Source organism: Thamnophis elegans, chromosome 1 (genome assembly GCF_009769535.1).
Source record: "Thamnophis elegans isolate rThaEle1 chromosome 1, rThaEle1.pri, whole genome shotgun sequence".
Lineage (NCBI taxonomy): Eukaryota > Metazoa > Chordata > Lepidosauria > Squamata > Colubridae > Thamnophis > Thamnophis elegans.
Window position 1 is genome coordinate 76812477 of NC_045541.1, and position 14794 is coordinate 76827270.

General features: G+C 39.1%; 1 protein-coding gene across 3 annotated transcripts in view; it reads left to right on the forward strand.

Annotated features, from left to right (window-relative positions):
• Nucleotides 1–6702: 6702 nt before the first annotated feature.
• CRACR2B (calcium release activated channel regulator 2B) overlaps nucleotides 6703–14794 on the forward strand; it is a 35596-nt gene continuing 27504 nt past the window's right edge. For 2 of the 3 annotated variants that reach the window (XM_032221509.1, XM_032221501.1), the window contains exon 1: nucleotides 6703–7140. The gene's annotated coding sequence lies outside the window, so the exon portion shown is untranslated. The remainder of the gene's footprint in view (nucleotides 7141–14794) is intronic. The other variant, XM_032221493.1, reaches the window with a different exon arrangement.

Genomic DNA, 14794 nt, shown 5'->3' on the forward strand with positions numbered 1-14794 from the left:
GTGAATCATGCAGCAAGTGAGTCATGCATTCATTTAAAAAATGTGGCTTCCCCCATTGACTTTATTGGTTGGAAGCCAGTTGGGAAAGTCACAAGTGATGATTACATGATCCACGGATGCTGCCATTGTCCTAAATACATGCTGGTTGCCAAGCAGCCATATTTTGATCATGTAACCATGGGAATCCTGCAATGGTTGTAAGTGCAAGCATCAATCATAAGTCACTTTTTTCAGTGCCATTGAAATCTCAAAATAGTTACTAAATGAATGATTGTAAGTTGAGGACTATCTGGATTCCTCTGCTGTTCTCATTCTGACCAGCCTTCTTGAATTCTCTAATAGTTCTTAAGTTGTTGACACTACTAAGGCTGAACTAATCATTGTGAGAAGCAACTGATTTACCTTGCCATAGTAAATCCAACATGCCAAATAAAAAATCTCTTTGCAAAAAATGCACTCTGTAAGAAAAAAGAAAACTCAACATAAGAATTCAATTGTATTTGGGGAGTGGGAAATGATCATGATCTGATGCTGTTGGTCAAATTGCAATAGCTCATTTTTAGCACTTGCAACTAAAAATAAGACCTGTATTATTTAGTAGCATTACGAAAGCAATAAACACAGTGAGGAAAACTAATCAAGCATTATAATAGTCATTATTGAGTTAATTTTCTTCTTGCTTTGCATAATCCATGCCCTCAGTTCCTTTCTTCTATGTGTTTCCTGGAAATGTGCTATTTATTCTTTTAAAATGTATCTCTAATAAAATACTTTCTAAACTTATTGAACTGAAATGTGGATTTGCATTTATTCATGCTTTGTGTAACCATAGTCAGTTGATACTTTCTGAAAATCAGGTATTTTTGATCCAGTTGGCAAGAGGGAAACCAGATGAATCCAAAATGCCTTCTGTGATCTGCAGTCCTATCCTATGCTGACAGTTGCTGTTGCTACACAGTCACCCATTAGGCCTTACAATCACAGGTGTTACTCAGCTTCACTGGATTCCTTATCAAATCACTATTGCCTTGTTATTCCTAAATTTGCATTAGCAATGAAGATCAAATAACAAATGAATTCCACCTGACTGAGGTTGTGGATGATACTAAACTGGCAGGAATAACACACCCTGGATGATAGGCTTAAGATCTAGATAGATCTTGATAGACCTGAACACTGGGCCCTATCTGAAATGAAATGAAATGAAATTCAGTGTGGAGAAAAGTAGTTTTACACAGGCAAGAAAATCCAAAAGTACACGTATAGACTGGGTGAAAACAGGCTCAATAACAGTAACTGAGAGGGATCTTGGAGTCTTCGTGGACAACTAGTTAAATATGAGCCAGTAGTGTGTGGTGGCAGCCAAAAAAGCCAATGAAATCCTAAATTGCATTAAAAAGGAGATAAAATCAAGTGAGCTACTAATACCACTCTATAAAGCTTTAGTAAGACTAAACCTAGAATACTGCATCCAGTTTTGGTCACCACAGTATAAAAAAGATTTTGAGACTCTAGAAAAAGTGCAGAGAAGAGCAACCAGGCTGACTAGAGGACTGGAGACTAAAACATATGAAGAACGGTTACAGGAATTGGGCATGCTAGTCTAGTGACTAGGGGAGACTTGATAGCAGTGTTCCAATATTTGAGGGACTGCCACAGAGAGGAAGGGGTCAGGCCATATTCCAAGGCACCTGAAGGCCAGACAAGGAATAATGGATGGAAACTGATCAAGTAGAGATTCAACCTAGGAAATGAGGAGAAATTTTCTGACAGAATAATCAACCAATGGAACAGCTTGCCTTCGAATTTGGGAGCTTCATTACTGGAGGCTTTCAAGAAGAGATTGGACTGCCATTTGTCAGAAATGGTGTAAGGTCTCTTGCTTGGGTGGAGGGATGGACTATATGACCTAGATCCTTTCCAACTCTTAATCTGAGGTATGGATCTAACCCCTTTTTATTGCTAGACTTTTCCAATCTAAGAAGGGATGGGTGGCAAGCTAGAGTAGGTGTGAAGTGCTTATCGTGGCTATGCAACACATCCATACTTAATTTCCAACACCATTTCTAGATAGAATTAGCAAATACTTGTTGATTCAATGTTGAAAGGTTAGAAAGCCACGACCACTTGACTGATAATCAGATTCAATATAAGGAATTTTAATGTGTGACTGAGCTATGGAAAACAGACAATGGTATATGGAATTTCTTTTTAGAAAAAACAGCATATATTTATATCTAAAGTAAATGAGGTCTTGCATTAGCCTGACTTTGGATGCTGAAGAATAAAATTCTGATTCCAGGAACTCACTAAAAGTCCAGGATGAGTCCAGGAACTCATTCAAAGCAAAATACATGTTTTCATCTACAAAAGAAAGAAACCAATTTGCATATAAACTGGATGTGAGGGTTCCAAAAAACACCCCCAATGAAATAAAACTCCAAGCCTTGTGTATCCTCAAAGTTCCACTTTATTAGAGATGCCATGTTGGCACATCTGAGAAAATCTGAATCTGAAAGCTTCCAGGTTTTGCCACCTAGTTGAAAGTTCAAGATCCTGCCCCAACACCCACAAGTTCATCACATGGTCCAATCTTTCACTGCCACGAAGACAGATTCCTCCCATCCACATCTGGCCAGGTGCAGAGACAAAAGCGACCTTGACTTTCTAAGAAGAATGTTGTTATGGCTACACATTATCCAACTCCGTATAATCCCCCCTCCCATTTTTCCACAGTAGAAAATGTGGCAGGCCTGAAACCTCAAAAGAAAAGATGGTTTGTGGGTCTGACATTGGATTCATTCATTGCACAAAACCTTGGCTTGCTGATCTTGGGGCACTGAATAAACCATAATTGATAGATGTCTATGGAACTTTTCAGTCATCCAGGTCATGGTTGTCACAAAGGTGCTTTTTCAAGAGGCAACTGGACTTTCTGTTTTTTCTTTGAAGACGTTTCACTTCTCATCCAAGAAGCTTCTTCAGCTCTTATAATTGTTAGCTTTCATAATTGATAGAGTTCTCACTTTAAATCAACTATGAACATAGTACTTTACAAGCTTGAAGTAACCTTTTCTTTGCTCTCTTGACTTTAAAATTTGTCAACATCATCCCACAATCTATTCTGAAGTATCATTTTTTGAGGAGAGAATTAAGATCTGCCAGTTGTAATTTTTGGTGAGAGGTATGCACAATTAAGTGCAATCTCAAGAGTTTAGTTTAAAGTTTATTTTAATGAGGATGAGTTGTGAATCACTTTTTGATACATTGAAATTGTGGGATAAAGATAATGTAAGAACTTCTGGAGCCCTCTGCTTTTATTTCATTTGGCATCTTGCATTTTCAGGGATTCTTCATCTCTAGAGTGAGGAGAAACTGACTTGAGAAAAAAGTTTGGCCTTGGCAGAACTTCATTGTTGTTGTTCAGTTGTGTGTCCAGGTCTTCACAACCCCATGGACCATAGCACACCAGGCCCCTTGTCCTCTACTGTCTCCGAGAGTTTGCCCAAATTCAAGCTTATTGCATTGATGACACTATCAAACCACCTAATTTCTCTGTGGTCCTCTTCTCATTTTGTCTTCAGTCTTTCCCAAACACCAGGGTCTCCTTCAAGGAGTCCTCTCTTATCATTTGTTGATAGCCAAAGTATTTGGGCTTCAGCTTCAGATACTTTGGCCACCTAATGATAAGACAGTGTGAACACTTAGGACATGCAAGTTGGTGCTTCTCTAAGAAACATGACCAGGTTTGCTCTGCCATTGCTAGGAAGCAAATTTGGGAAAGGGGCAAAAATAGACAAATTTTAAAAAGGCAACTCTTGGGATTAAAGAACAGATCCTAGATAGGAAGCCTGGAGACTGCAAAGCAGATTCTCTTGCTATCAGCCACTACTATTTTATACAGTCTACAACCTGGCCTTCTTCAGTGTTAATGCCTTTTCCCACCAGTAACTAATCATACAATCATGCCATGTCCCTATAACTTAACTTTCATGTCTCATGCTTAAGACGTCTTAAGTTCTGCCATCAGGATCCACGGGATAGGAGGAACAAGACCCACAAAAGCAACATCACTATGCAAGCTCCATTCTTTTGTATGTGTATTGTGATGTTGTATGGATGCTCCAAAGGAATGGAATTTGCAGCATACTAAATTGCTGCTGTCCTCATCCTGACAAAAGCAATAGGATCCTGATGAATTGTCTTAGCTGTATCAGTGTTAGTAGTGTTTCCACTTTTATTACATAAAAGGGAAGATCAGTGAGTGGTGGGCTCAGCAGCATATAATATTTCCTAACCATTTCAAACTGAGATGGGTATACCTTTTGAAGTCTATCTTCATCATTCTTCAGGTATCTCCGTTAGGAGCTAGTTACAATATCACTAGGCAGCTAATCTACCCTAAGTAAGTAGCAGTGCTAGGCTGCTGCTCAGCCAACAGTACTGGGTCTTCTGGGTTAATTTCATAGTCTAAATAGCAAAGTAGTAGAATGGCATCATAAGCAATAGTAGTACAATGGAGCAACAGGGAGAAGGAGTAACAAGGTGACAGCACAACACTGAAATTATGGGACCCACCCCCTTCTTTGCCTTGCAAATAGAACGTGGTGGGCTCTGAAAGATGTTATTTATTGCCTATTTACAGAAAGTTAAGTTCTGGCTAATTAATACAACCAAGCATCAGTAGCAAAGATTTTAGAGGACAACTACATCTTTCTAGACTTTGGGGCTTTTAGAATATCTTTAAAGGTAAAGGTTTTCCTTGCACATATGCGCTAGACATTCCCGACTCTAGGGAGCGATGCTCATCTCCGTTTCAAAGCCAAAGAGCCAGCGCTATCCGAAGATGCTTCCGTGGTCATGTGACCGGCATGACTAAATGCTGAAGGCACACGGAATGCTGTTACCTTTCCACCAAGGTGGTCCCTATTTTTCAACTTGCATTTTTTACGTGCTTTCGAACTGCTAGGTTGGCAGAAACTGGGACAAATAACAAGGGCTCACTCCTTTATGCCCTAATTAATACAACCTAGCATCAGTAGCAAAGATTTTAGAGGACAACCACATCTTTCTAGACTTTGGGGCTTTTAGAATATCTTTATGAACCCCTATACTTTTATTAATATTAGTGAATAGTCACTGAATGGTGATTTAATTTTCCTGTAGTAAATGGAAAATGACTGCATGGGCACCAATGCGTGGGAACAGGTAAAGGGCAAGTGATACATATATGATGACACTCTCACAAATGCCGCGACTGACATACTTGTGTTATACATTCTGAAACAAGTGAATAGTTGTGGCTGTGGAAGCCAGGAAAGTCCCCCACCCCTGCTTTAATTAGGCAGAGTGTAAGACCAAAGACAATTGGAGACACAGTCACTCACATGTCAATATATAAGAAAAGGTGCTGAGACTCAGACTCTACAATAGCAATGTGACACTAATGCAAAAACATGCTTGTTATCACTCACATATCATTGTGCCAGCTGAAGGCTTGCAGCATTTGTGAAATGCGTTTCCAAATCACGGCTTCATAAATTAGAGGGGTTGAGATTGTGGCTCCAAGATTTATAAGGCTTTGGAAAAGCAAGACCTCTCAGGGTTATGGGTCTAGAAAGCCACAGGAAGCAATAGGTTAAATAACTACTCTCTACCCTTTGGCTTCAACCTGATTGATCTCATTTTGGGGATCCACATAATGGGGGGCTCTTCATTCCTCAGGAGGCCCCTGGATTCATTTACCCAGCTCACTCCTTTGCCCCTTCGTGCTTCTGTCCTTCCACCTCTTCGGAACTCCAAAAGTGCTTTTTCAGGAGGCAACTGGCCTTTCTTGTTTTTTCTTTGAAGGCTTTTTGATTCTCATCCAAGAAACTTCTTCAGCTCTGGCTGGATGGTAGGGGAATGGAAGAATTTATATTCCCTGCAGACAGCTGGTCATCTGCATCCTTTTGGAATCTCATTGAGGACAACCATATCCTGGGGACAAACGTGATGTGGATTACAGAGAACCTCCAGATTTTAGCTATGCATTTTGGGATGACTACTCTTCGAATAGTGTGGGAGTATGAATGGGTTACCAGAAAACTTGCAGACTACAGGAACCATTTGCACTACTCAGGTGACTCTGAGGACCTGAATAACCTCCAAGTGCTTCTAAAAGGACCCTCTAAAAGGATGCAAATTATCTATCTGCAAGGAGTATAAATAAGGAATATAAATTATAAGCACTACGCAACCTAAAGCCATCTCTATCAGCCCTGATGGATTATGTGCCTATTTCCTAAAAAAGCTTGCCTCTGCCCTAGCTGAACCACTAAGCACAATCTATGAGGTATCTTTCTGAACCAGCTCCTGGCCTGACCGATGGTCCTTAGCCAAGGCCATACCTATCTTTAAAAAGGAAGACCCTAGCCTAGTAGAAAATTAAAGACCAATCCCATCCAATCAGAACGGAAGAAGCTTTTTGGATGAGAAGCGAAACATCTTCAAAGAAAAAAACAGAACGTCCAACTGCCTCCTGAGAAAGCACTTTGGGGACAACCGTGACCTGGATGACTGAGAACCTCCATAGATTTCCACCTCTTCGGGAGTACCCCGGTGTCTCCGCCCGGCAATCGGGAGCCCCCGCCTGGCAGCGAGCCAGGCTGCGCGGCCACCTCAAATGGAGGCGTGGCTGCAGCAGCGGCCTCCGCCTCCGCCTCCTCCTCCGCCTGCTTTCCCGGCACCGGAGAAGCGGCTGCGGCGGGAAGCTTAGAGCGCGCGAGGAAAGTATAAGCGCGGAGGTTCCCTTTGCTGACCTTTCGGAGCGGCAAGCGGGTGCTCTGTCATTTCCGGCTTGCCAAAAAAGCCTTTTTCCCCGCTTGGGTTGCTTGGACGGCTGGCTGGCTGGCTTTCTCTTCCAAGCTGTTCCTTCTTCTTGGAAGGAACAGGTCGAGCTGTCCGAGAGGTTTTGCCAGCCTTTTCCGTCTGCGCGAAAACTACGACCGAGGGCTTTTTCCTTCCGCGGTTGGCAACTTAACCTGGGCACAAGCATTCCTTTGAACCGGGAGTAGCGCAAATGCTCTGTCTAGAAAGCGTTTCCCAAACGCGGTTTGCTGCACCTGACCTCCCTCCCTCCCTCTCTCTCTCCCCAACGAGGTAGGTGGGAAAAGGACGCTATAGGAAGAGTGACGGGCGATAACCTGGTGGACGTTTGCTCTTACTCTTAGCCAAGTGGGGTAAAAGAGTCCAGGGCTTCTTAAGAAAGGGGCGAGTTTTGGGGTGAATCTCGGAAAGCAAAGCAAACTGAACTCGGGTCGAAGACACTTATCTGCTGCAATCACTTAGTGAGTGATTTTTTTTCTCTCCTTGCAATGGATTTTAGGCTAACTTTCACAAACGCATTGTTTTCTTTCTGGATAAAATCACTTTTGACATTGCAATTAAACCCTCCCCGGATCCTGGCGTAGCTTTTAGGTTACCACAGGTAATAATTAACAAGCCATGCGTTTCTAAAAAGTCTGAGTCTCCAGGCTGTCTTAACATGGGCATGTTTTCCCTTATGAAAGACTTCTGTCATTAACAGTTGCTTAACAGAAGCAGATTTGAAAGACATTATTTTCTTTTTCATCGTTTCACCTCTGTCTTTGAGACAACTGTTTGAGGTTAGTTATGCAGCTGTTTAAAGATAGACTCTTGATGGAGTAAAAAGCTAATCTCCAGCATACCTTAATTTTTAAACAAAATTTACATAGTCACATACTTGCTCACAGGGACTCTGGGTGCCTTTCAAGCAATAAAACACAGTATAGAAAAATAAATAAAAATAATTCCTGATTGAACTGTAGAGGGTATAGCATAAATTTTAGTGCACTTTGGGGAATAAAAAACCTCCTTTGTGATGTCCAAACATCCTGCAAATAATTCATAGTTATCCTAAGTGCTGTACTGTTTTAGAGAACACACTTGTGAGGTAGGGTAATCTTGTGTCTGCACCTGGAAAGGCTCACTTTTAACCAGTGAGCAAAGATTTGGATCCCTTGGTGCTGAATTAGATAGCAATGTCTATAGATTTCACTGTCTTAAAACTTTATTTGAGGACTATAAAATTTGAGAACCTACAGTTGCAGATATTTTATTTTCGACCTTCTAGGTGAAGCACTGCTAGATGGCAGCACGTAGCCAAACTGATCTGATCTTGAAAATCTAAGTTTGCTCAGAACAGATTGAGACTACCCACCTAAAAAAATAGCACAGGACTTGAACTTTAGTTGAGACTTCTTTTTCGTCTTAAGAAGATAGATGTTCTAACCCAACAGCCTGATCAGCTTTTTGGATTCTCTGATGGTATATAACCGCTGTTCTTGGAGTTTTTAGCTTGCTCCATAAATAGGTATATAAGGAGAATATTATCTGCACTCCAAATTGGAGTTCAGAATAACCTGTTGATCTTGAGTCAGGATACTTAATCAACTACAGCTCTCCCTATACACACTGTGTTTGTGTGTGTGCGTGCACACACACATTTGCTTGAAAATACATTCAGATATGTTTAAAACTTCCTTCTCTCCCTCCTTCCACCCCCTATATTAGATAACAATAATTGTTATGCCATAGCAGTTCCTGATTGTTGATGAGTGATGCATTAACATAGGTGATGTCTTACAATGAGCCTCATGTTTTGTTTAACTTCGTAATTCTCCCTAGAATTATATTCTAGAATTTGCTATGTCCCTATATTTATTTATTTAATTTTAACATTTTAATGGATTTAGTAAAAAGGGGAAACAATCTATAGTTTTATGCTGGTTCCAGTTTGTTTCTATGAATTCCTTGGAAACCTTTTAGAATCCCAGCTTGTTTTTTTTTTTTTAAAGGACATGCTTTCCATTCCTTGTAGCTATAGAGATGAGTTTGAAAACACAGCTGCGATGTTATCAAAGGTAATCTGGCTTGAAGGAAAGTAATACGTGACTTAGATTTGCGTTCAGATTTCAAGATTTCTAAGTTAGCTGATTATTTAGAGGAAATTGTAGCTGGTTAAAATTAGATTAAATTAAAATTAGATATGAAATCTAATTTTAACCAGCTACTTTTAGAGTCCCTCCTTCCCTCCACACATTTCCCTGGGAAGATGTGATTTGGCTAACTACCTGCAAATAAATATGCAAATACTTTTATGTTTTTCATTCACGGTACTTTTCCAACGTGATTCCTGAGTCAGAAAATGGTGTAGGCTTGCAGAATATTAAAAACCAAGAGATGGATCATCAAGTCATATTTATGAAAAATGGAAATCCTTGTTCTGTTGAAAGTATTCCTTAGAAGAGACTTATCCACTTATTATTGTAATGTAATTCTAAGCAGAGTTGCTAAAGCATAAATTCTGTTAGTTTAGTCCTCTCCACATGCAATTTGAAGATTGTATAGTAATTTTTTCTTGCTTGTTCTATAATTTATTTGATGACTTTTTGTTGGATAGTGAATGTTGCAAAGCTATATGGTAAAGGCACTGAAACAAATGTGAGAGGTACAAAATGCTAATTTCCTTGTGAAGCCTCATGCATTTTCTTTGAATGTTTTATGATGAAAATTACTATTCTAGAAGCAGCTATATAATGCTTATTTGAGGGAATGTCATATACATACATACATAGAAATGTGTGTGTTCTGTGAAACTATAGGTAGCTCTCATTTACCAATTGTTCACAGTTATGACAGTGATAGAAAAGCAATTTCGTGACCAATCATTGCATTTACAACTTTGCAGATCTGTAAACTGAATGAAAGCTGAAGATCTGTGGTGAATTGAGAGATAATAAACACAGTTGTTGTTCACTTCACTTAAAAATCAAATTTCTAGTCTCAATCATGGTTGCAAAATAAGGACTATCTATTTGTCTTTGGTTCTTTATAAAATCTGGCAATTTTTCTATCCCTCTCTCCATCTGTCTCTATTTTTAAAAAAGTGAATCTGACACACGCCCTAAAAATGCCAGTTCAGACATTTATTTCATTTTTTGACATAAACTCTGTTTCACAAAAACCAACACCATAAAAATTGCTGCACAGATGTAACAACTTTAGCATGTCATATATAGGCAGATAACTCAATTTAGCTACCTACAAAATAGAAATGTTCAATTAGTTCTAGTAGCGGTAATAGAATGAAAGTTAGCTTTTAGATCCTGTAACAAGTCGAACTTACATTTATAGATGATCTTGTTTAATCATGCTTGTTCTTTGCCTAATCAGAGAGCACAATTTCTTTTTGATTCTAGTCACTTTAAATCGCAGTGATTCTTCTTTCCATTCCCACTCAAATGAACATATTACAATTACATGAATTACAGAGTTTTTTTTAATTTGCAAAGCTGTCTTTCTGTAGTTGTTTTAAAGCAGACTTGGGGAATATTTAGTGTCTAAGGACTTCATATTCTTTTGCTGTGGTATTTACAGCCAGGTAAGCAGGATCTTCTTTTAAAATGAATCTTGCACTTCCCAAAGATTAAGCCAGTATTAAAGCAACAGGGAAATGACTATCTCTGCATGTTAGTAGCATTTTTAGGAACAGGGCCAATCCCAAGAGCCATAAAATTATTGTTGTGGAGCTGCATATGGCATATGGGTAGGGGATTACCATCCTTGTTATTAGATACCAGTTTGATAAAGAATCCATTGATAAATTGGTTCCTGATTTGGAGCACTAATCGTAAGAGGATAATAAAATGCTTTTTTTAAAGCATGGAATTAGATTCTGGAAATGAGACAGTTTCAGCCTGGCTTAGTTTGAGGTCCAGGGATAAGAGATAGTTTACATTCATGCCTTGTCACATGTGTTTTGAGTAATAATTTAAATTTTACACACACACACACACACACACACACACACACACACCTTATTCAAGATTGGGTCTGAGCTACATTTAAGAAAGAGAAAAAATGGCTGAAAGATCAGTCCAATCAGTTATGAGTTTAGCATATCCTATTGGGAGACAGCATCAAAGACTACAGTAACTTTTCCCCCCAGTCACGTATTTATCTTGTCAATTTACCAATAATGCATGATGTTGGCAGTTTGCTTTGGCACTACTGGAACTTTTTATTTCATAACGTTCTATACCAACAGCAAAGCCACCATGAGTTTTGGTAACACAAATCCCAACTGGTTTTACTTGAAACTGTACAATACTAATTCTCAGTGGACACTACTCCATTAGATAAATCTTTGCTGACGTGCGTTCCCTGTTGTGCAGGTCCTACTTTCTCCCAACTTTGAGGAAATTGTCCATTCCAGCCAAGAGAAACAGATGTGCTCTTTGTGCACATTTAAGTCCAAATGTGGTTTGGACTTACGTCTAAGTCTTCAAATAGATTGGTGATTCAACCCATTCTTGAACTCTACCTTCAGTTACTAGCATGCTTGTGAAAGCTCAGTTGCAGGCAGTCCTTGAGTTACAATAGTTTTCATTTAGTGACTGTTCAAAGTTACAACAGTACTGAAAGAAGTGACTTATGACCATTTTTGTTCACATGAGTGTGAACAACGGTCACAAGTCACTTTTTTCAGTGCTGCTGTAACTTCAAATGGACACTAAATGAACTGTTGTAAGTTGAGGATCTATCTGTACTGAGCATGGCTTCTGGAATTCTTTCTTATCCTTTTACCTGCAGTGGCCATATATTTGGAAGCAATGGGGCAAACTGCATTATTAACCATTGCTTCATATGCAAACTTTTAGAAAGCCAAAACATGTGGATAGATATTGTTAGACTATCTGGGAGCCAAAATATGTAAATTCATTTCCCCTCTTTGCTGTTAACTGGTTGCAGAGTTTAAAATAATAAAGCTTAGCTTTATTATTCTCCAGATGGAACAATCAGCGACATTCTGACAGCTGCACAAGTCTTCTGCACTCTCTTTTTACTGCCTGTTTCATTGGGAAAATTCTAAGTTTCTTTCTATATCCATTACTCAGCTATGGGCATTCCCCCCTTTTATCTGATCATTCCCTAAGAAGCCTCCCTCCCCCCCCCTTCAAAGGTCATTTTCACATTCCATTATATATTCCAGAGGTGGTATTCAGCAGGTTCTGACCAGTTCTGGAGAACTGGTAGCGGAAATTTTGAGTAATTTGGAGAACCGATAAATACTACCTCTTACTGGCCACGCCCCCATCTGTTCTCTGCCTCCCGAGTCCCAGCTAATGGGGAGGAAATGGGGATTTTGCAGTAACCTTCCCTTGGAGTGGGGAGGGAATGGAGATTTTACAGTACCCTTCCCCTGCCATGCCTACCAAGCCACACCCACAGAACCAGTAGTAAAAAATGTGAATCCCACCACTGATATATTCCCATAATAATAATTGTTATTTCAACTTATGTTTATTCTTATATGGAGGTGGATATCTTTTGTTCACCGCTTTGATAAATGTTGTTGCAGAAATTATTCCAGAGTTTTGGTAAATAGCTCTGCTCAGTGTATTTTTGGAGAACATAATGTGATATGAGGAGAATTAAATATCAAGCTGCCTATGCAAAATCTAACCTAAATGTATTAGATCTGGGATGGCATCACTTTTTCAAAGAACACACAAGGAGAAAACTGGAGGAGCTCATATATTTATGCAGGTGCAAACACGCATGCATACAATATCTTTCAGGAGTAAAACTGTAGAATTATTAGTATCCCATGTTCCCTTTAGGTTTAAAGGTAGTTAAGGCATTTTAACTCTTCAACCAATTAATAGCAAAGAGTGGAAATGAATTTACGTCTTTTGGCTCCCAGATAGTCTAACAATATCTATCCACGTGTTTTGGCTTCCTAAGAGTTTGCATATGAAGCAATTGTTAATAAGCTGGAATAATAAAGCATAGCAAAGAGTTTAGTACTGTAATCAAAAGCTATGTTCTTTTCCAGTAAGCCCTCTAGGACTGGCTTCTCAAATTTCTAGTTTTCTAGCTTTAGATTGTACAGCAGTATTTGCATGACATATACTTTCAGTGTAAGAGTAATCACCCTTTTCACACTTGACCTCCAATTTGCTACAGTTCTTGTTTTCATCATCTTATGTACGAATGAAACATCTAACAAGGTCCCCCATTCCTGTTTGACTTTACACTGTCTGCCTTTGCTCATCTCATATGAGTTGTAAGGATCCCATCAATTATGTATCTTCTCAGCTCCCGCTCTTTGAAGTGTTATTAAAGGGCACTGAAGACAAAATAGCTGTTTAAAGTTCGAGGAAAGAAGCAGTCAAAAATGAAGGACGGAGGAAATCCCCCAATCAACCCTGATCCTCTCACCTGACCAAATGTTCCTTCTGGCGTTTGTACGTTTGCTTTTGCTAGGTAAATATTACCTTAGAGGGCTGCTCTGGTATCCATAAGTGAAGAGCTTTACTCAAGGCTGTTAAACTCTCCCATGATCCTGGCACCGAAGGTCTCCAGTGTGTTGGAATTTCTGTTGCTGTGCCAAAGCCTGATACCCTTAGCCGGTGTGGAGAAAGCCAAGGGCATCTTTGTCTTGGCTTGCTGCCCTGAGCTATCTGCTCTTCAAAACAGAAAAAGCACCCTCCTTTCAGAATTTGACATTTCTGAAACAGACTTTGCTAGCTTTGGCTTCGTCCTGACTTAATGGAAAGAATACATGCCCAGTAGCAATTACAGGACAGTATCGTACCTATCAGCTTTCCTGCAAGAATGTGTGCAAAATTGTCCTTGTTAAATGTAAAATAAAAAATAATACAGCCAAGCATAATGGGTAGAATTTTCTGCAAACTTCCTTATTCGTAGGATCTGCCTTACGCCACCATATCAAAAACTCCTGTGAATGCTAGTGGACTAAAATATATAATAATTCACTTATCTGTCACAAAATGTATCATTTTATACTTGTATACTATGTGTAAATCCCAATGTGTTTAGTTGAAGTTGTTTCCATTTTCAATCGGTTCCATTTTCACAGGAAAAAAATGGTTCCATGTGAGTTGATTTTAGAGATTTCAAAGGGTTAGAGAAAATAAATTATCAGAAATGCTGTGTAGAAAGAAGCTTATAGCTATGTGTTTTTATTATCCTTTTTTTCTTTTTGGCAAAACAAAGATTCTAGTGAGCTCTTAAGTTTTGCAAAATAAGATATCTGTCCATCTCTTTGGCTTTTCAAATAACTGAGTTGGACTAAGTATGTTTAGCTACTGTTTAGGATGAGAGTGTCGATTTCAAATAGTGAAAGAAAGGAGCTAAATGTAAGCCCAAAAGTTTCTTCTTTCAATTAGAAAAGGGGGGGGATTTTAGAACCTTTTGGGGGGGGTCATAAACAGAATGCAGCACTTGCTATTTTGTCTTGCAAGGTACAGTATATCTAGTAACTGCTTATATGAGCTCCACTGTTTTCTTTTAGGCTGATTTCAGGTATTGTACCAGTTTAAGGGTGGGCAGAGTTTTGATTCCTAGAAGCCACATATAATTTGTAAAGAGAACTCCATATTGAATGGAGCAATAAAACAAAGGCTGATGGAGACATTTTCTTTTGTTAATCAGGTTTCATAAGTGGGAAAGGCCAGGGAGTCTTTTTTAATTAAGTTGAATCTGTTTTAAGAATTACATTATAGATTTCCTATATTTTCATTTCAAAATTATGGAAAATTTTGTTACTGGTTTTTGTTTATTTAGCTCAAAGGGAACTTGGAAAGTTAGGGGGGGAAAAGACTGCAGAATTTTGCCACAGTTTGCTTTGTTTATCATTTGTTGAACAAACAACAGTGATTTACTTCACTATTGAAGCTAATCCATTCAAACATCATGATAAGCC